This window comes from Aythya marila (genome assembly GCF_965140915.1).
Source record: "Aythya marila genome assembly, chromosome: Z".
NCBI lineage: Eukaryota > Metazoa > Chordata > Aves > Anseriformes > Anatidae > Aythya > Aythya marila.
This window is the reverse complement of record NC_139080.1, coordinates 12,184,775-12,207,647: the sequence shown is the minus strand read 5'-3', so window position 1 is coordinate 12,207,647 and position 22,873 is coordinate 12,184,775. Positions and strand designations below refer to the sequence as shown.

The 22,873-nt window shown below is 38.1% G+C and overlaps 1 protein-coding gene across 11 annotated transcripts in view; it reads left to right on the top strand.

Moving 5' to 3' along the window:
• The window catches only part of PRLR (prolactin receptor), a 151,407-nt gene that overhangs the window by 81,322 nt on the left and 47,212 nt on the right, over positions 1-22,873 (top strand). The window contains exon 3 of one of the 11 annotated variants that reach the window (XM_082782990.1): positions 12,705-12,798. The exons of 8 other annotated variants lie outside the window; for them this stretch is intronic. The gene's annotated coding sequence lies outside the window, so the exon portion shown is untranslated. Of the gene's footprint in view, positions 1-874; positions 995-2,337; positions 2,382-12,704; positions 12,799-22,873 lie in introns of those variants that run through there. 2 more of the 11 variants (XM_082782992.1, XM_082782993.1) reach the window with 2 other exon arrangements.

Here is a 22,873-nt window from a genome sequence, read left to right as displayed (position 1 = left end):
TCAGGAAACATGAATTAAACAACAGCAGATGCAAAGACAGGCACTACTCTTCTAGTAGCCTTTCTTACAGGAAGATACCTAAAAAAAATGATTTGTTTAACCTAGTAAAAAGTCTGGGAAGGAATATATGGCTGCTGTCTGAGAGGGGATTGTATTGCTTTATAACATGCCATACAGCAGAGGAAGAATGCCAAGGGGAGGCTGGAACACTACGGACACAGAGGAAAAGAAGATGCAAAGCTCTTTGAACTGTCTGAGCCACAAGGACAAGTGGATGTAAGGCAAAGAATAAAATTAAGTGGGAAATTGGAAGATGATTCTTCTGAATTAAAGCAATCAAGGGCTGGATCACCTCCCAGTAGGAACAGTGAACACCACAGAAGTAGCTACTTTTAGATGTATCTTGATTGGTTAATTAACAAAATTATGCAATATGTTTGTTTATAATAGCAAGTGGCTTGGCTGAATTGGGTGGTTTCTTCCAGCCTATGCTTCTAATAGCTGCATCTGTGAGGGTGGATCTGCAGAGAGGTCTGGGGCATTACTCTGATGGATTTCTGATGTATTACAGATCTACCTTAACTGAAAAATGATTTCCTGAAGACCGAGCCGTTACGCTGGTATCAGCCCTTAGGAATTCTACGGTTCAGCTATTATTTCATTTGCCTGAGGCACATATTTTCATGGCAGGCCCAGGCAGTGATCGGAGCTGGCTGATATATGCAGGAGTATGTTTTTCTCACTTTTGAGCTTAAGTGAAGAATGCAAAGGGCTTAATTGCGCCGTCATGAAGCTGAGGTTCTGCCTGTGGTGGGAAGGAAGTGCTTTATGCCGGCTGAGGAGGCTGTGTTCCCCTCCAGCTCTGTGGGTAAGAAATTCAGTCGGCACCTGTAGAACAGGTCTGGCTGATGTTGCCTCAGCTTTCCTAACTGTCCTTCCAGTGAGCAAAGGGAGTTCCTTGGAAAAAATGGGAGGAAAGGAGGAAGATGGAAAGGTACAATCCCTTCTTTCAGATACCTCTTCAGAGTTGCTGTTATCCATTTTCGTGGTGAACAGTTACAGAGTTTATAAAGCCCCTGTTGTTTGCCTCTTGCTTAGATTAGTACAGGTTATTAAACTGGTATGTTCACAGTTGTCATGTACTTGTGCTTTTCCTTCTGTGCTCTATTACTTTTCTTCCGTATATACATGTATATATGTATATATATATATGTGTGTATATATATATATATATGTATATATATGTGTGTGTATATATATATATATATATATGTGTGTGTTAAGGTTTTGGGGATGTTTACTTAGGGAACTTGCATGTTTAACTGCCAAACTAAATAGGGGAATATGAAAGAGAAGTGCTATATGTGCTTCTGTAGCTCTGTATAATGGAGATAAGCTTTTAACATTGTTCTCTTTGTTTGCCACCCCGGTTTTTATCAGGAATTCAGTAGCGTTCCTGGCCTTGTCCAACGTACTGGAATCCTGCAATGTACATTCGTGTGGGAGTAGTAATTACATAAACACTTCTGGTGTTTATGGGCTTCCCACAGACCTCTTGGAGCCTTAATGCAGTAATTTTCTTCAGTAAAGAGAACTGTATAAGCATTAATCATCAAAATGTAGCAAGATCCTCTAGTGGGAAAGCGGGGAGTGGGAATCAGGCAGCTTGCCTGAGCTCTGCAGAGTGCCGTTCAACACTTCTTGGCATTGGCAAGTTCAGGAAGGGTTGGGTTAGGTGAGATTAGCACTACCAAAGCTGCAGGCTTATTTAACTATTTAGGAAGCCTGGTGAGACAATGTATGCTTGCTGTTCCAAGATCTGAACTATTTTATGTACTCTCTCTTGTCTCCTTTTACAAACTCTTAGAAAAATTTAGTGTAGAACAATTTGATTTTACAACAAGCAGTCATTCAACTGGCTATAACTTCTGAGTACTGGGTTTGACACTGCAGTAAACCAACAAATACTTCTACCAATATATAAATACAAATACAAATAAATACAAATACAAATACAAATACAAATACAAATAAAAGGGAATATCTTTTTCACTCCCTCCTCTCTTTTGTTACTGCCTATGATCGAGCGCCACCTCCTTTGCTGTGTCATTGGTGCTCACAGGACCTTTAATGAAGCTGATTTAACTTGCTAACCCAATGGGATTTTTCATACTTTTTTTTCTACCAAGGTAGTTCCTTGTCATTTGGGAGTTGAGCTGGCCTCCAGGAGCATGAGTACAGAAGCAAGAAGGGTGAAGGAAGGGAAATGTCCCCACGTCTGTGATCAGCTTGTTGTCAGAATGCCCCAGCTCCAATCTCAAACACATGATATGCTGCCCAGCAAGAAATAGGAAGAGACATAGGAATGTAAGGTGTGCAAGGTATATATGATCATGATTTGTTCATAATAGAATTGTATATTTATTGGATTCTATGGAAAATTTAAATAGTGAACTAATGAGAGATAGACATTAGCTTAGGAGAAACTGCAGGAGCAATGAATAGGAATCAGCTGTATTAGGAGGGCATTGTTCCATCCATATACTTTTTGTAAAGCTAGAACTGCAATGGAAGTAATAAATGTTTTAACTTTTTGCAGGGGTAGGGGAAGTGGCTACAATATCTGGTTTTTATGTTCTCCATAGAGTACACAGAGAATCAAATAGTATTACAATAACTTTAAATATCATTTGCGTTACCCAGAAATAAGTTTGTGTGTTTGGAGAAAGACTGACATTTCCTAACAGTCAGGTTTACCCAATGTGTAAGAACCACAGCAACATCTATGGTGTCTCCTTTCACACATGATATAAGGTATGCCTACAGATGAGCTACCCTGTGCATGCAGTCTAGTTAGGCTTATGCTATCAGTTCTGAATGGGAAAGATAGGCTATAGGATCCTGGGGCTTTCCTTTCACGTATACATTAAGCAGAAATATACAATAACAACAGAACTGACAGCAGGTCACATGGGATTGTGGTTGTAATTCAGACTCCTAAAGCCATTTAGAAAATGAAATACATAGAACAAGGAAATACATATTTTCAATAGGCTGTCCTGCACTCAATTAGCATGTGCAGGACAATGACATGGCTAATGATTGGTGAATAGTTCATGACAAAATTTAAAGAAAAATGTGCTATATTTCAAACATTCTGTCCTTAAAGGAAGAAAGTACTTGTCATAGTCATAATGCAGCAGAGTTCTTAAGCAAATTGAAATAATATGCATGGTCTCTTGAAACGTCTTTGGGTAATCAGAGCTCTCTGCTGACTTAACTTTAGGGAAGAATTTCTTATATTTAAACTATTGTTTTAACATATTAAAACTGTTATTTGGTCTGCAATGGAAAAGACAAAATTTTTAAATCCTGCTGTTTTTACCTGTAACTAATTATGTGGCTGTCCATCTGAGTGCAGTCTTGACCTAGTCTGGGAGATTGTCACTGGTGTAGTTCTTCCTTTGTGCTGCCTGCTATCCTGAGATCAAGATTGTTTCTAGAACAATGTTCTATTTCAGTTAAGGCTAGATTACCATGATGGATGGGGAAAAAAAAGATTGTACTTAAGTCATTCTTAACAGTCTACATTTAATTAGTAGGCATTTAATTTTATTTTCACTATAGCTAGAAAACACCTTATATTTCTGTTACAAGAGAATAAAATTAAAATACATCCATAAGGAAGAAATATTCTGGAGGTTTCGTGTTTTTTAATAGTCTATAAAATGTGTGTCTCTTTTGTAGCTATTTTAAGTAGAAATTATATGCAAGTATATGTAGTTCAAATGAATTCCCTTCTCTTTGTAATTGCTTTATAATCTGTGATTTTGTTACTTTAGTAACATAATTATGTTTTAAGATTATGTCAATTGTTAGAGGTAGAACAATGAAACTAGTTTAGTTGTGACTGCTTTAACTTGATCAGGGAGTTATACTTCCAAAGCTTAAAACTTTTTTATCCCTTCAAATTCAGTCCCTCTACATAACATTTGAATGTACGGGCAAGGGTGGCTTGTGATATTCTGAGTTTTTCAGACTCGTTTATGCAGAACTTAAAGACACAAGTTGAGTGTGGTGTGGTATGTGTGAAGCCTTGAGTGTGGTGAAGATGTCTGCCCTGATTTCCGTAGGTATGCCTCTAATTAGACCTATGATAACCCGTAAGTGTTTGTCTGCAGTCTTTTCTTTATTCCCATTTCTTCTTGTGTGACAGTCAAGGGTCTGGTGTTTTTTTTCATTGTCTATCATTGTCCAACTCAGTTCACTCCAGTCTGTAGGGATGAAGTAACTGCTTTTCACTTTGAAGTACAGTGGGTTTAATTTTGCTTTTGTCAGGAAAGAAAATTTCCAAGTGTGAAACATCTTTCATAATCTTTATAAACTCTTTCAGATAAAGCTTGAACAGCATGATCAAGATAAGATTTATTCTGTATTACAATAGTAGCAAGCGCCCTTTCTAAAAAGTATTTACAATTCAAGCAACTGCAAACACCTACCAATTGCTGCTGCCCTCTAAATTCAAAGCTGGGTTTCAGCAGCAGTCCTTGCACTTGAAAGCAGCCCTTGAAACTTCTGCAACTCTTTCTCTTTTCTGTGTATAAGGACCAGGTTTTTAGTTTTATTCTGTTGGGAAAAGAGGGTGCATAGAAGACTGCTAAATAATGATCTAGTAATGACATAATTTTATGAGTACTTCATAAACCTTTAGCCCATACAATGCAATTATTATAGATTTGGTTTTAAGAATGTATTGTGAGTGTGCATTCATCAAGCTTTACAGGAACTGTGAGAAGGATAAACCTGAAGCCAAGTAAGTAAGATCATCTTCCAACCAAATACTTGAGGATTATGTCTACTGAATAGTAATGCACTTCCAGGATTGTGGCCAGAGTGACGTAGTTGTATAGTCAACACTGAGAAAAAAAAATAATGATAATAAAAAACAATAACAACAATTTTTTTGGATTAAAAATAGGGAGGTTATACTTGTGAGCTCCTCACTGGAGCACAGGGAGGTATCTTAAGATAGTTGAGGCTTGCCCTGTCTCTAAGAGGGTGCTGGGGCTTAGTCAAAAAAGTATGTAAATAGGCTTTTTAGGATAGAGCAATCCAAAATACAACGCATTGCTGAAAGGAAGCTGTATAGTCACTGCTCACCAAAACCATTGCTTTTGTGGGATGCAAATGCTGACTCAATGCACAGGAGGAAAAGCTAAAACTATGGAAAGGCTTATATGCTTCTTCCTTGAAATCAAAGTGCCCTCCTATACTAGGGTACACCACTTTCACTTTTGTTCACCCATAAAACCTAAGTTGCTATTTAACAGTTAAGATATATTTGCTTTGTTTTGGTACATATTCATTTCAAAGGAATCTTCTGGTAATTACATTTACTGTTTACTATCCCAGAAGCTTAGGACTTGTTGATTAAGTCCTCGTCTTTCAAAATCTCCTTGGTAATCCCTGCTGTACAATTTTACAAAATGTTGTGCCTAGCTCGTGTACTTTAAAAGGAAAATCAGGCACAGATTTTCCTAAGGAGATCGTCATTCCACAGGCTGTAGAATCTGCTTCTTTCCACTATCTGGAAACAAATTTGTTGGTTCCAAATTCCCCAGGCCAAGGGCTTATGTATGCCTCTCTCTGCTGCCTGACCTCCCTGTGCTGATGCTGGAGGTCACTGCTTATTGAGACAACTGTTTCGTCATTTGGAATCTAAGCTGTTTAGAGTTACTTAGGCACCTCCAGAGTCCTTCAGCTCTATCCAACCTCGCTAGAAGACCTTTGGGCAGAACAGCTGTCCCAGAAATCATGTGTCACTGCTAGTAATATCCACCTAGCACTGGCCTCATTTGTACAGTATTACTTCATAATCTCAGCATGTAAATCTGTATAGGTTGCCCTAATTACTTATATGTCCACATTTGATTTTGTTGTGCCAGCTTGCTGTCAACAAGCTGATACATATGAAACTGGAGAGGGACAAGAAGAAGTCTGGCTGACTGCAAGGTCAGCAATTTTCCATATTTCTGTAGCTGTGAAACAGTATGACTTGGCAATACAAGATTGCTTGCTACCCATTTCACTGAGAACACAACTGAACTGTAAAATGATGACAGCACTGAGATCTCACTAGCATCTGCTGGTAGACACATCATTCTTCAGGCACTGGACAATTAATAAGGGGATACTAATTTCAGCATGTTGAAGGCACCTCTGGACCTTATTCCACAAATTCCAAATTAGCTATTCTGCCTTTTCAGAGCTGTTCCTGCGCATCCATACTGATTCAGAAGTGGGTAGGCAACATCTTCCAGAATTTGACCACAACATAATTCTTAGAGATTTGGGGCTATCTTATGGTTGGCAAGCTCTGTTAGTCTAACCATTCCTGTAGCAAACATGCTTATGTGAACCTCATGAAGTTCAACAAGGACAAGTGTGAGGTCTTGCACTTGGGTTAGGGCAGTTCTCAATATCAGTAGAGACTGGGGAATGAATTCATTGACAGAAGCCCCACAGAGAAGAAAAAAAAAAAAAAAAAAAAAAAAAAAAAAAGAACATGAGCTGAAAAAGTCCACTTAGAGCCCAGAAGGCCTGGGCTGTAATGTCCATTTACAGCCCTGAAAGTTGTATCCTGGGCTGCATTAAAAGCAACATGGCCAGCAGGTTGAGGGAGGTGATCCTCCCTCTCTACTCCACTCTCATGAGAGTCCTGCACCCAGCTCTGGGGTCTCCAGTACCAGAAAGAAGTGGACCTGTGAAAGCTGGTTCAAAGGAGGGCCACAAAGATGGTCAGAAAGATAGAGCACCTCTCCTCTGAAGAAAGGCTGAGAGAGTTGGGGTCATTTAGTCAGAAGAGAAGGTTCCCTTCAGACCTTATTGCAGCCTTTCAATATATGAAGGGAACTTGTTAGAAAGATGTAGAAAGACCATTTACCAGGGCCTGTGGTGACAGGACAAGGGTCAACCTTCTTAAACTGAAAGAAGGTAGATTTAGATTGGATATAAGGAAGGTCTTTTTGTTGTTGTTGTTTGTTATTTGTTTTTCTTTGTTTGTTTGTTTTTTAGTGAGACAATGAGAGGGTGAAACACTGGAACAGAGAAGTTATGGATGCTCCGTCACTGGAAGTGTTTAAAGCCAGGTTGGACAGGGCTTTGAGTAACCTCATCTAGTGAAAGATATCCTTGCCCACGGCAGGGGAATTGGACTAGATGATCCTATCCAGCCTAGGTCTAGACTGTCCTATTCAACCCAAACCACTTCATGATCCTATGACTTTGATCAAGGCCATTGAACTAACTGTTCAGTGTTTTGGTCATTGCTGTCCTGACATCATTGCTGCTTTTCACGGAGATAAAATGACCAGCTGGGCCAGACTTTTGGTGAGAAATATATAACCATAGCTTTTCTCTGAAGCTATGGTTCTGCTGACACCATTGCATGATACCCTGGTCTATTATAAGCTACTCTAAGCAATTCATGCTCAGCTTGATAATATATTTTGTGAAACACTGTGATACAGATATTTCAGGATTTCAGGGTTTCGTGGTAGGTTGTGATGTTAACTTACTCCCATGCAGAGATTTACATCAAGACGTGAATGCTATGACTTAAATTATTACTAGTTATGCTTAGCTCTGCTGCCATATGATATGTTCCACCTACTCTGATGACAACATCTTATCAGATATTTACTGAGTAGACTATCAGGTGATTTAGGGCCTAGTAGTATTGTCCAGAAAATCAACTGAATACAAGCCTGGGTAAAATTATCAGAAGGCAACTGGATAGTTTGCAGCCCATGAGAGAACATTAAAAGTCAATGGCCCTTTCCACTTGCATCTCCAGGTCCACTGTTAAGCTGTTGTCTAGTCTGAGACTGTCTTTGGTTACCAAGACAATAGTCTATGAGGAAAAGATCTTGCTTGGGATTTATAGCACAGTCCTTACCTTCTTTTTCTTTCTCTCTTCTTAACCCAGGAGCATTTTTCATCTAATTTTCTCCTCCTGTCCTGCTGGGGGATGCCGAGAGTTGCTGGGTGGGCATTTGGCAGCTGGCCACAGTCAGCTCACCACAGGAAATTTTGTTTTAGGTTTATATCTTTTTTTATATCTTAAAAAAAGTATTTATATTTAATATAACTGCTTTATATAGAATATTTTTTAAAGTATTTTTACAATACTTTGTAACCTGTATCTTGTGGACTTGCTTAGATTTGAAATGTTTACATTCACGCTTAGTTCCTCATTTCACCTGGGATAGGGCTAATTTTCTTCATAATAGCTGGTATGATACTGTGTTTTGGATTTAGGTTGAAAATAATGCTGATAACACATCAGCATTCTAGTTGCTGAGCAGTGCTTGCACTGAGTCAAGGACTTCTCTGCATCTTGTGCTGCCATCGAGGAGGCTGGGGGTGACCCAAGAGCTGGGAGGTGACAGAACCATGATAGGTGACCCCAACTGGCTGAAAAGATATCCCATACCTTATGGCATCGTACTGAACGATAAAACTGGGGTGGTTGGCTGGGGGGATGGCTGTTGCCTGAGGATTGTCTCAGCATTCATCAGCTGGTGGTGAGCAACTGTGTTGTGCATCATTTGTTTGTTTGTTTTCTTGTTTTCTTTTGTTCTTGCATTTGCTGTGTTTTGTTGTTGTTGTTCTGTTTTTGTTTGTTTGTTTGTTTTTCTTGTTTGTTTTCTTTCTTACTGAACTGTCGTTATCTCAACCCACGAGATCTTGCACTTTTACCCTTTTTCAGTTCTCTCCCCTTTCCCACCGTGCTGGGAAGTGAGCAAATGGCTGTGTGGTGCTTAGTTGCCTGTTGGATTAAACCACACTCATATAGCCTTAATTTTTGTCAGAGCTCAGAAAATGCTGTGCCGAAGGAGCAGTGTGATGGGGCATACAGAACATTTGGCTGTATCTGAATGGATTTTTGCCTCCAATTACTTGTATCAGCAGGACTTTTCATACATTTTCATTGCTGCCCAGACTTCTTGTGCTTGCTGTGTTGCTTCTCTGTCAAGGGAAAACGAGCAGCTTCCACAAAAGCTGGCAATCAGCAGGGACCCAGGAATGATACATGTTTGCCCCTTTCCAATCCTTGTGTTCTGTAACCCAGTTCTGTTGCCTCGTACCTGCTGATTCTGGTATTTCTAGAGGGCAGAACTGGAGCTGCCCTATCTTCTAGAGGACACTGCAGATCTGTCTTTCATTCAGGTCATGATGCACTCACCCAACACCAGAACTCCCTTTGCTGGGCAATGTGATATTAGTGTTTGAGTGAAGAGATTACACATGCAGCCTGGAATGCCTTTTAAGAAGAGATGGCATGATATGACAAGGTCCCTGGCCCCCATCTGGGAGGATTCTTTGGAAGAAAAGCACTGGGCAAGGCTGCCAGTCCTTGTTGTTCTAATCAGTCTCCTCCACTTGGCTGGAGCGTTTCTTGACAGCCTTGCGTGTATGTACTTGCTAGCACACGTGGTTTTCCTTAATGGCTCAAAGCACTTTCAGCAAACATTACAATGGAGATTTCTCTGTAAGAGCATGACTAGGCATGACACTGAGTTTCTGTCCTGATCAGGGTTCTGCCCCAACCTTTGTGAAGTCCATAAGAATTCCTCATAAGCCATGATCTACTGTACTGTCTTGGGATTCTTGTCCCCTGTATTAGGTGATAATTAAACATTATTAGAGACTGTAGCTCTGTTCCTTTTCCTGGTTGGATCATTTTTTTCAGACAGATCCTTCAGAGAGAAGGGGGTCTCTTTGTGTGTGGTCCAACTAATAGGCAGAGTGGAAGCCAGTGAGCTCAGTAGTGTAGATACTCCCATGATGGGGAAGGAGTCCCAGATGAATTGATGTAATTTTTAATTTTGTCTTGCTGTTTCTGAGATATAAACCTAGATGGGCTCATGGCTAGGGGAGATGTTGTTGGAATACTGGTGTACCATGATAAAGGGTTACAACAGTTATGTGAATAGAAGTTTTGCCACTGCCCTCAAAGGAGTTATCTACAGGATGTAAGGCCTTTTCTCCGCTTCTCCATCATGTTATAACAACAAGTTTAGGCACGGTTAGAGGTTCTGTAGTTCTCTCCAGAGTGAGGACCTCTAACAAGAATTCTTCCCCCCCACTCCTCTTCCAGTTGTCCCTATCCTCAGATTGTGACAGCTATTGTTTCTTTACTTTTGTCTTGCATTGGTATCCAGTCCATTTGTGGCATATAGGCAGTGATGTCCATGTAGTAGGTAGCACTTTCGAAAACATGATCTGGTACAAACTTTTTAAATAAAGTAAGGAAGGTACCATACTCCACATGGATTTACGCTGCCTTTGCCTCCAACCCAGAAATGATGTGTTGCACCATGTTCTCCATTGTACAGGAGGATGCTATGGAAAGTATAGTAAGCACTGGGCACTCATGACGTTTCACTGTTTTGCTGCTGTCAGGGAGTGTCTTGAATGTGCAGAAACTTGTCTCTCTTCTGAATACGACTGCCAGAATCCCTCTGGTACTTCAGATGTAGAAAAGGACTGGGCATTATCCATTGCTTACAGAATTTCTTCTGCTGGCAGCACAAAATGTTCCCTTTTTACATAATTATGAAACTCTCTTATGTTTATACATAAGCGAAGAATTATATCCATTTCTGACAATGAACAGCAGGCCTATCCACTCTATAGATTGTTTTACTGCTCTTCTTTTTCTTTTTTTTTTTTTTTTTTTTTTTTTTTTCTTAAATCAAAACCTTATCCAGTCCCTCTGTAAGCTTCCATTTAGTTTGACAGACTCTAGGCCATTAATCTTTCTGCTGTGGTCTGGAAAACATCTCCAGACTCCTTTCCAGATGTTTCGTTCACTGTCTTATCCAAAATGTGCACTTTGTTGGTGAATCTAAAATTTTAACCCAATCATGGGTACTATTCTTCATGATACTATTATAAACTGCATATTTTCCAATACGTGCAAACAATGCATAAATGGCTTTCTTTGTAAAATTTACCAATCTGAATTTCCCAGTATGTTTGCTAAATTTATTCTCCCTCACCACCACCACCACCACACTGCTTTTTATTTCATATTAATTTGTCAGTGAGTAGGAGAGGCAATTAACTTGTACTGGAGGACAAGAACTACTTTTAGTGAGGGCACATGTATTTACTGAGGAGGCCTCTTTGGAGCAAGGCCACGGCGCCCATTTTGAAAACTCCTCAAGCTTTCAGACAGGCAGTAGCTGTTTTGCTGTGTCTATCATGGAGTCTGCAAGATTTCTGTATGCCTTTATGTGGCACATAAATGTTCATTTCTTAGAAACTCAAGTAAAAATTTTAGTTTTTATCCATAATCTAGAAGTCTGCTCACAGATCTGGCAACTAGACCCTGAGAAATACCCTGGTGTCAAATACTCAAGAAGTAAGGCTTATTTATTTTTCAAGAGCTTAGTCTGTTTGATTTACTTCCCTGCACCTTCAGAACAATGGAAACTATTTCAGAATGTTCTAAGACATTCTTGTCTCCTCCATAACAGCACCTCTGCTTTGTTAATGGGTTTTAGAAAGCTGTATGCTCCAAGCAATGTGTAAATAGTATATGACATGCTAGTCCATCTTTTTGGTTGCTGTAGCAACATCACACTAAACTATGCATTAGTCAGTAGTCCAGTCCAGCAACTGTCTTGTTTCTGAAGCATGGTTTACACATTATGAACACAATTAAAAACAAATGCTGAAACAGATAATTGACTGCATAAGCAGTTCCAGCTGAAGAATGTACATGAGAAGGCCTTACACTGATTGGTTGTAGAGCTGAGCCTGTAGATTAAGCTCCATGCATAAAATTTTCAAATTTTCCTCACTTCCTGTTTGTCCAGGCAGTTACACATGACATTTTTATATGAGGGAAAAAAAATGCTTCAAGGGTAGGTAAAAGCAGACCATTAGTTCTTTATTATTACTTATGTGTCTGTTCTGTATCAGAGATAGTCATATGATGCTGAATTTGTTATGGTCCTTTTGTTTCTATATATAACATAATACAGATTTTAGGGAAATCGAAGAGAGGGGTTATACGTTGAAAACATCTATCAAAATCTCCCTTCTGTCAGAAATAACATGAGATATTAAGGAGCAGTAGTCAGGAAATAGAAAATAAAATTTGAATGCTTAAAAAAGTTCTAGATAGTAGGGACAACGTTGTCTTTAAAATCTTGTTATGGTCAAAAAGGAAACACTCCTTACATAGAAAGCTGTGAATTTATTTTTATTTTAGTAGAAATCCAAATCTCAAAGAATTCTTATTTGTCCTTATCTAATTTTTACAGAAAAAAAAAAAAAAAAAAAAAAAAAAAAAAAAAAAAAAAAAAAAAAAGAAGAAGAAAAAGAAAATACAGAATGCAATTGAAGTTTCAATAATATTAGTACAATTAATGTTGTTTTGCACACAATTCTTAGTACATGCCTCCTTTTCTTTGCTGTTATACTCGTACCTTTGCTGCATCCCTGGCTGATAAGGTCATCAGTGCTATTCTATCTCAAGCAGAAAGGAACTGGGGAGCACTGGAGCAGATCAGAAATGTTTTGAGTCTTTCACTGACAAGAGTGAAATGTTGATGGTGGAATTACTTTTCTTCTTTGGTAGGAGACATATGATATTGATGTTCATGGGTTTTTTTCTTCCCCTTCTCTAGGATACACTCTGAGCCACGGTTACGTGTTTGCTGATTCTCTGCAACTTGCTATTTATTCATCAATCTGCAAGTTTACGTTACATCCAAACACATGGTACATTTTTACATATTTTGAATACTGTTGTTCATTCTCTTCATTTCAGCTCAGTGTAGGCATTCTTTAACTGGTTATCGCTGAGTTGTCTATAGCCCCTGGGATCTCAAGTGTCAGCTTGTTCTCTGCCATTTTCTGACCAACCCATGCCTGTACTCCTCCACACTGCACCCTTATGTTTTTATTAAATATTTCATTTTACCAGAATAATTACTTACTACTGCCATATATAAAAAATATAGTTATACTAAAATAAGTAAAAGTAAAATAAATTAGAAAAAAATGTTACTCAGCTAAACCATAAATAAATAAATAAATAAATAAATGCAGGCAAACCAAGACAAGTCCAAAGCAAGAGTGACAAGCTTCAGTTGTGAGGACTTGCAAAGTCAGTGAAGTACACAGCCCCTTATTAGCAATTGCAGTAACAGTTCACAGAGCAACAGGACTACAGTAGAAGAAAGCTACGTGTTTAGAGAAAAAAAGATATTTAATTTTAAATAGTTTGGTCCTTGCCCACAGTATGACAAGTTCTGGGATTTAAAATATGGTGAATTGTGTAAGGAAAAAAACAAAGTGGGAAGTCTTACATTAAATCAATATTTGGAAATCCAAATACTGTTACTATGAACTAACATGAATTTTTCATTTTGCTTGTCAAGTAAATGCAAGATAGCTATGGCAAATATTCAGTGTTGCTAGTCTTGAAAGAAAAGATTCAAATCTGTTGCTCATGTGGTAAATTTTTACATAAGTAATCCTTCCATAGTTAACTTTTCCGAATTATGGTTCATCTGAGTGAGAAAAAGGTGTATGATTTGACCATAAAATGAAAGCAAACATGGTTAATCTAAAAAGTTGCTTGAAATTACACTGTAATTAGCAAATACTTCCAGTCTTACTTTCAGGAATGATACTGAATGTGTAGATGTGGCCACAATCTTCAGATCTTCTGTTCGTTAATTTCTGACTAATAGTTCCCTTTTGTTGCATCACGTTTTTCTTCCTGTTTGAGGCCATATCCTTACTTACTATGTGAGAATTATTCCCATTAAATTTGGCACAAGTTGTAGTGAGATCAGAGGGATATTTCTGGTCTCCTGTCAAACTTTTTCTTTAATCATGCAGGTTTTCCATAAATGCCATTCCATGGAAAACCTGCTAATTAGATCTTTGTGCATTTTTGATATTTTGCCCAATGAAACAGAAAGGTACTGACTCAAAGTGAGATCTACTGTGTGCATCTTCAGCTGTCTCTACATTCAGTGAGACTTTTCTGCATGGACAATGCAGAGCAAAAGAAGAGATTAAAGTGTACATGGGATTGGTATTGCAGGTCAAATAACTCAGTATTTAACTTAGAGGACTGCTTTCTATATTTTTATTACTGGTCAATATTAGAGATAAGATAATGACCTAGATGAAATTCTGTCTAACTAGTTAGAAAAAGTCCATAGATTTGCAAAAGAAAAATTTATGTGAATATCTTACTTGATTTTTTTTCCATATAGTATTCTAAGTGACTGATCAAAACTAAAGTTCATTATTGCAGATAAAGAATCATAAAATGGTTTGGGTTGAAAGGGGGAAATTAAAGACATTCTATATATATATATACATATAACTGTATATATGTAGTTCCAATGCCCTGCCATGGGCAGGGACACCTCCCACCACACCAGGTTGCTCAAAGCCCCATCCAGCCTGGCCTTGAGCACTGCCAGGGATGGGGCATCCACAGCTACTCTGGGCAACCTGTTCCAGTGCCTCACCACCCTCTGTGTGAAGAATTTATTCTTATTGCCTAGTCTAAACCTCTTTTAGTTTAAAGCCATTACCCCTTGTCCTATCACTACACCCCCTGACAGAGTCCCTCCCCAGGTTTCCTGTAGGCTGCCATTGTCTGCCCAGACTGTATTTGTGCTCGGGATTGCCCCAGCTCAGATGCAGGACCTTGCCCTTGGTCTTGTTGAAGCTCATGAGGTTTGCACAGGCCCACCTTTCAAGCCTGCCCAGGTCCCTCTGGATGGCATCCCTTCCCTCCACTGTGTTGACCACACCACACAGCTTGATGTCATCAGCTCAATCCCACTGTCCATGCCACCAACAAAGATGTTAAACAGCTCTATCCCTGTCCTGACCCCTGAGGAACACTGCTGGTTAGTGATCTCCACTTGGACATTGACCGTTAACCACCACTTTTTACGTCCAACCATCCAGCCAGTTCCTTACCCACTGTCCATCTGTCACATCCATGTCTCTCCAATTTAGAGACAAGGATATCATGGGGGACAGTGTCAAATTCTTTGTACAAGTCTAGATAGATGGTGTCAGTTGCTCTTCCCCTATCCACCAGTGCTGTGACTCCATCATAGAAGGCCACCAGATTTGTCAGGCAAAAATATACTTTCTTTACAAGTTAATTATAAGGTTTAATCGACTTAGTTGTCTGTGCTTACCAACTGTTTTTTTTATTTCTGTTCCCCACTTCTACTAGTGGAAAAATTGTGAGCTGGCATTCACAGACACTGAAAATATTGAACTAAAATTTTAAAATAATTTAAATGAATGCTTTATAATTAAAAGGGAAAAGTGGGAACAAAACTCTTTTGTTTTGGAATTCCTTTTATTTTTCTGATTCAAGGTGGAGACATTTTCAGGATTCATAGAATATTTTAGTATTTAATGTGGTGTTTTGCATTAAGAGTGGATACTGACAATGTAAGTTACAATGTAATTAACAAGGTTTCATTTTGAGTCTGAAGAAATTGAATATGCATGTTCACCATATATATTGCAAGTATTTTTTTTCCTCTTTAATATTGAGTTGACATTTTTTACTCACAGTAAGACAGATTTTGACAGAAGTAGTAACTCCAGATAGTTTTGTAAGACTTAAGTAGTCTTATAGGCATCTTAGGCTTGTTAGTCTCATTGGTACGGTATGTCCAAGCTCCACTTCATGCAGTTTCTATTTTGTTCTAAAAATACCTCAAAGCCAACTCTTCTTGTGTCAGAAGTAGATGTAATAGCTAGCTTAATTGGAAAGACAGTGGGCAAGAAGAGAATCTATATTCTTAATATAGAACTAGAAATTAGATATTTTTTACTGTTCGAATAAACTACTATTAATAACAGTTGCTTTCTTGGACAAAATGATGTTGAGTAAGTCTTAAATTGTCTTAAGACATTTTGAAGACGTGTACATTTCAGCCAAGTAGTATAATAATTAAGCTTTTCATCCTTCAGATCTTAAGATCAGATATCCTGATCTTACATCACACCAACTTTAATTATAAATATTTTAGTCAGGATCTGTATTTATCCTGGTAATCTCATTATTAGGTATCAGTATAATCAAGCAGAATAGAACAGGATACTTATATAAATTAAAATTTGGAACATTCGTGTTACCAGGGACCAATTAATTGGCTTTAGGCAAGATAATAAAGAATTTCTACTAGTTTTAATAATTAATACACTACTGAATTTAAAAATAACATCCAGCAAGTAGGGGATTATTGCAAGCTTGTGAATGCTGCCAGGAAGAAGCAGATAGAAGTTAAGTTGGAAAGCAGTGATTATGTCCAGTAGGGTATGTTACCTCCAGATAGGAGTAATCTTCTGACCTATCTCATGTAAGATTTCACATGTTCTGTAGGTGCCTAGCATGGCAGTCACACAAAATCAAAGCATATAAATCCAGCATTTGCAAAATCTGTCAGATTCTTACATTTTGATTTTGAAAGTTCCATAGGTGTTTAAGCTTAGGCTTCTGCATTTATGTCACTGGTATAGCTAGAAAGAGTGGTTCTATTCAGCATCTTGAAAACATGCCTTATTCATACCAACTCATCTTCATCCCTTATTTTCCCAGCTATGAAATGCATTCTTTATTTACAAGTGCTCCTGGCATGCCCCAAAGGAAGTTGTTGTCCTTTCCCTGAAGTCTGAAGTTCATAATTTGGGTCTTATACGAAGAAGTATAAAGAGACATTTTGATAATTAGGTCACAAGTCTTCTCCCTCATGTACTAGAATACTTAGGCTCTTCCTATGGTAACCCAGCTGCCTTTCTAGTTCCTTGCTGGAGATCTCTTCTTTCTTAGCAGCATTAACAGCAAGACCCGCAAAAGGAGCTTAATCCATATCAGTGTTATCAACCTGTTGAGTCTCTTTGTTGCTCTGCTCTTGCAACTCTTCTTCTACTACTACAATAGAACAAAATAAAAACTTGGGAACTAAATTCAAAAAATCTTTTGGAGAAATAGAACCTGGAATTTCTTATCCAGGCTCAAACGTAATTAATATCTCGTTTTCTTCAAGAGTGAGTGAGATCTGCTTTGTCAGCCAACAAAAGCTCTTTGTCTCATTGCTCTGAAAGAAGAGGTTGTTATTTTAATTGAAGCTCAGTTACATATTCTGTATCAGTAAATGAACTAGGGTTCATCTCATATTTATAATCTTGTTCAAATAAAACCAAGGTTAAAAGGATACCGATAGACATTTTTCCAAGGTTTTTAAAAAGATAAGGCATGGTTATTTTGTCTCTAATGATGCCTCCTTTATTTTTAAGTAACCTTTTTTCTCTTGGCAGCTTGCCCATATTGTTTGCTTTTTTTTATATTCTGTGCCAGTACCCATATAGCAAAGAAAATGGCTGAAAGTCGGTATTTCATGATAATAAAACTAGAAACTGTTATCCCAAGATGGTTCATTCATAAGTATTTTTACATGGCATTGTATTCACCCTTTTATCTAGATTTAGAGCTGAAAGAGTTCCTGCATTACAACAGTATTTTTCTGCATTAAAATAATTTGTAGTGACTTTTTTGAAAAAAAAAATAAAAATAAATAATAATAGCTGAATGGGTCAATGCTTTTGTGACTGAGTCACAAACTGTAGTGAAAAATTTCCCAGAAATATCTTTGAAATAAAAAAAAAGTACTACTTGCAATAATACATTCCACTTTTTAGATATAACATTTTTCAATGTAGTAATGCAATTTTCCATTGTGGGAAGGGCTGAAGATTTGCACTTAACAGCACTGAACTCTTTGATGTTTGGATACACTTTTTCATGGACATTTTATGGTATAATCAGTTTTGGTTCTGAGTTTCAAGTATGCTTTTATCTGCACCCTCTTCTTCAAGAAGTCCTTCCTAACTTTTTTTTCTCCACAGTTTTCCTCATAGCTTCCTTAATTTGATCTGCTGTTTTTCTTTCACCTTTGTGTTTGTCTACATAGTCTTTCTTTGCCAATCAGGCATTAGAATACCAAGACATCACAGTATTTTCTTCTCATTCTGACCTTGTTTGTTTGCATGACCCTGTTACAGAGCAGGTAGACTTGCAGGTAGGTCTAAAAGAGCTTGGATTAGCAATAGCAGACAGCAGGACGGCTTGTGACTGGCAAGAAGAGGGTTTCAGTGCTTTTGTAGTCACAGCAGTAAAAGAAAAGTCTCTTTGTTACCTCAAGGCTGCAGAATTTCTTGTAAATGTGCTTTATAGTGGTGGTGTACATAAATCTGAGGGCTTCTTTTCCTGGATGTGTAAATCATTAACAGAACAGTATGTGTGGTCAGTAGTCAGCTTACATTTTAAGTAAGTAGTTCTTACTTTTATCTAGGGCATGTGGTTACAGAAAAACATAAAACTGGTAAAGGTTCAAATTCATCAATACCTCATATGTAGCTGCAAAAATGGCATCTGGAATTTTCTATTTTATATGTACAATAATTGCTCAAAAAATACATTTTTCCTTATAGACAAATCTAGCTACTGAAAAGCAGCTCATGCATAGAATCTGCTTAAACCTATCGTCTTTTCCTGCTTCACTCCCTCTTCCTGGAGTCAGTCTACCCAAGCCCTGTATTTTCTTAAAGAAAATTTAAACTGCTTTGTCCTCAGCCTTGAGGTGATACAATCGTGCTCCAGTTACTCATACAACCCCTCCCTAACCTGTGGCTCCATTCTCTGCCTTTTTTTGTACTATCATTAGTCAAGGTTATTGTTCTGTGCCTATTTCTATCAAATGTGTTAAGGTCAATGTAAACTTTTTTTTTTTCTCTTCACTTCCTTAGTATAAAAGACATTTGAGGGACAAGTTAGCACTTGATCTAGCTGTGAAGGCTTGAAATTACATCTTGATTTTTGTGATACTCAGGTTTACTTCTTTCACAGAGATTTTTATGGAGGAGGCTCCAAGTTAATTTCCAAAAGTGGTTTTATCTACAGCAACTTCTCCTGGAAGTTCTTCCAAACTCCTTACTAATTTATGATTGTCTGCTTGAGCCTTCTTAGTTTGTAAGGCATAAGTCATAAGAATGCATCTTAACCTGAAATGTGAAAAATAGAAGGTAAAAATGTAATGTTATAAAATTGTTTTTATTGGAAGCCTGTTTAAGAATATTATGCAGCCAAAAAGGAAAAAAAAAAAAAAAAAAAAAAAAAAAAAAAAAAGTTTAAAATAGTTTGCATTACTTCATTTTCATCCTCCAGAATCATGTAACTGTACACCAGCTTAAAAATAGAATGGAAGAAAGACAGTAAAGCAAATATTTTCAAACTAAAGGTTTTCATTTCACCCTGTTTGGTTTTCGTTTTCTTTTGTTGTGTTTTGTTTTAATGTAGGAAGCAACATAATATTTGCTTTGCAAACTTTGATGATGAAAGAACATTCCAGCTGTTTTTTTGTGTTTTTTTTTTTTTTTTTTTTTTGCCATGTTCAATGCATTCCACTTACTACATCTTCATAGAAAATTAAAATAACAGAAACTTCTATACATTTTATGATATCTGAGAGAAATTCTGAAGTTATGAAACTTGGGGTGAGAGTTTATCAGTTGTTCTTACTATTTTTATATATTGGAATTACTTCAGTGAAGTTGAACTCAGCTGCTTACTATAAGGGATGTTTAATGTCTCTCTGTACTTAGGAAAATAGTGGCTTATTTACCTGAATAACAGGAAGCATCTGAAAAATTATACTGGCTGATGCTACAGGTTCTTCTATAATCTTTGCAGAAAACAGAGAGAAATCCAACCAACAAAACAAAGAACAAATATGTAGATACTGGCATTCAAAAATGCAGAAGGTAGATGCTTCGAGAGAGGAATCCCAAGGACCTACATGGAATAAAAGGAATGTTTTACACTACTTGAATGTTAAGTAGTTGGACAAACCTAGCTTAGATGGAACTGTCCTAGGACAGAAAGCTGTGAATTATATTAAATAGTATGATATTTTCTTTTATTTCTATTATTCTCATGCCATCTGAGTACAGATGTGTTTAGATGCCCCAAGTGAAGTTGGTTTTGCATGTTGGTCTTTCCAAAGAGAGGCTTTATTCAATCTGTTGAGATGGCTTGGAGGTCAACAGTGTTCACAGGAACAAGAAGCTGGAGCCTCCATTTTGTGAGTGTCCCACCAGCGGCCCATAAGCAGGTACCAGTCACAGAACAAGCGAAGCTGTATCACTTCAGGCTGGACAGACTTGAAGAACACCACAGCCCAATATACTGAATCCCAGCTCAGCAGTCAGGTGAAGGGAAGAGTTGAGCAGTCTCAGAAATCAGAAAAGACAAAGTCAAATTTAGAGGGCTTTGTCATTCAAGTGAGATTCTAATCTCACTGTTTTTAGCTTCAGGTCAATTTTAAGTTTCATTAGATTTGGATCTGGGCTCTTACTGGTTTACTTATTAGACCAATGGAGAAAGACTAAGAATTTGCATTTGGATTTTCATTTCCACTGTATATACACAAAAAGGAGATGATGATTTTATCTTCAAATCAGTTTAATAACTGAAAGTGCTACTGGTGTGCTGGTGCATTATCATTCTAGATATTTCCAGATTGTTTTCACATACTCAGCATGGGTTTGTTTAAAATAAACATGTTATATTCCCTGTGATATAGAAATTCTTCTGAGTCACTGTGAAACTTTTTTTGTTTTTCTCAAGTGTTCACAAGCTACTTATATTGTGCAGATATGTTGCATGAGAAAAATGGCAGTGCATTCCCCTTGCAAGTAAAAATTGATCAACATCAGCAAAAACTGCAAAGCTTACAGCACATAAGCACATGCTACAGGCAAAAGAAAATTGGGAAAAACATATGAGAATCACAAAAGCATATTAGATTTTCTGCGGTGAGTAAAGGTGCTGCCTTTTCTTTACACATAAAACTTTATTGTATCCCTCCTTGAGGAAGTGGCTTCAGTCTCTTGCCATAGTAAACAGAATAGTGTACATAATCCCAGGGCCACAATAACTTAAACTTCATGATCTTAGCGACTGAGGGCAATTGATTAATAATTAATTATTGATGTAACTCTATTCACTTCAGCAGTTTTAAACCTAAACATTTTTTGCCTAGTGATCTTATTTGACAGGCAAGCAATCTTGCTGTAATAGGCTTCATTCTTCCAATGCTGCCCTGTTTAGTGGAACGCTAATGCTACGCAGTAAATTGTCTCCTATTCTGCAGCTGTAGGGATAAATGAGCACTTCAAGAATATCTGCATCGTAGGGAACAGGACAGTGATGTTCACAGGAATGGACTGGACCTGGGAACACACAGCTTTTACCAAAATGACAATGAAAAATTAATTCCCACCTATATTGATCTCTTTCATCTAAAACAACCAGCAGCTGCATTCAGCTAAGGTCTTTCTAATCTTGCAAACTTTCAAAAAGTACTTTTGCCATACGTATGATATGGTCTTGAACAATTTGTTTTGTGTGCAAAGTTTGAGAGGTTCTGTTTTAGCAGTGAGTTGGCTTTTTTTTTTTTTTTTTCTGCCCACTTATTCTCATGTAATTTTTTGCGTGTTCATTCCAAACTAGCTGGGGAAGGCTGTTAATATTGTATAAATCAAAATATAAAGTCCTTGTATCAATCAAAATATAAAGTCCTTCTTTTCTGAGCCCATAGTGAAATCCTTAATTTTCAGACTGTTTCATTACAAGCTATTTTTCCTGCGACCATGAGAGCCAAGAAAGTGATCTGCTTCTTTGCTGAACTCCTGGTACTGTTTAGCCCCCCAGACTCCCAAGACCACCTAGTTTATTTGCAGCAAGATTGGTTTCTAATTGTGTCCATACAATGCATGAAGAGAGAGCTGATCAAAATGCACGATGTAGAAGACCTTGCAGAGCGATCTAGGTAGATTGGAGCATTGGGCAATCATCAACAACAAGTTCAGCCAAGGAAAATGCTGGGTTCTGGACTAGAGACAGAGCAATGGGACACAGGTACAGCCTGAGACACAAGTGGCTGGGGAGCAGCTCAGCAGGACGGGATCTCGGGATGCTGCTCCACAGCAGGCTCAACGTGAGCCAGCAGCATGCCCGGGCAGCCAAGAGGGCAAAGAACATTTTGGGGTGCATTAAACACAGCATGGGTAGCCAGCCAAAAGAGGTGATTCTCCCCCTATACTTAGCATTGGTGCAGCCTCACCTTGAATATCCGGTGCCGTTCTGGGCTTCACAATATAAAGAGGATGTTAAGGTCCTTGAAAGTGTCCAGAGGAGGACAAAAAAGCTGGTATCAGGGCTGGAAGGCATGTCCTGTGAAGAGAGGCTGAGGACACTTGGGTTGTCCCATATGGAGAAAAGGAGGCTCAGAGGTAGCCTCATTGCTGTCTACAACCTTCCTGAGCAGGTGAAGTGAAGAGGGAGGTGCTGGTCTCTGCTCAGGGTGTGTGGGAACAGCACAAAGCTGCACCAGGGGAGTAGGTTCAGATCTCCGTGAGGGTGGTCAAGCACTGGAATGGGCTTCCTAGAAAGATGCTTGATGCCCCATGCCTGTCAGCGTTCGAGGGACATTTGGACAATACACTCAATAATGTGCTCTAACTTTTATTCAGCCCTGATGTTCTCAGGCAATTGGATCCAATGATCTTTGTAGGTCCCTTCAAACTGAACCATTCCGATTCTAATTCCATTTTAACAGTTGTGTCAAAATACAACATGCCAATTATCTCCCACATACCCGTTTTCAAAATTTTGGTCATTTTTTAGATCTGTTTAATGTTGCAGTTGACAGTTGTTTTTTTTTTGGAGCTAATGAAA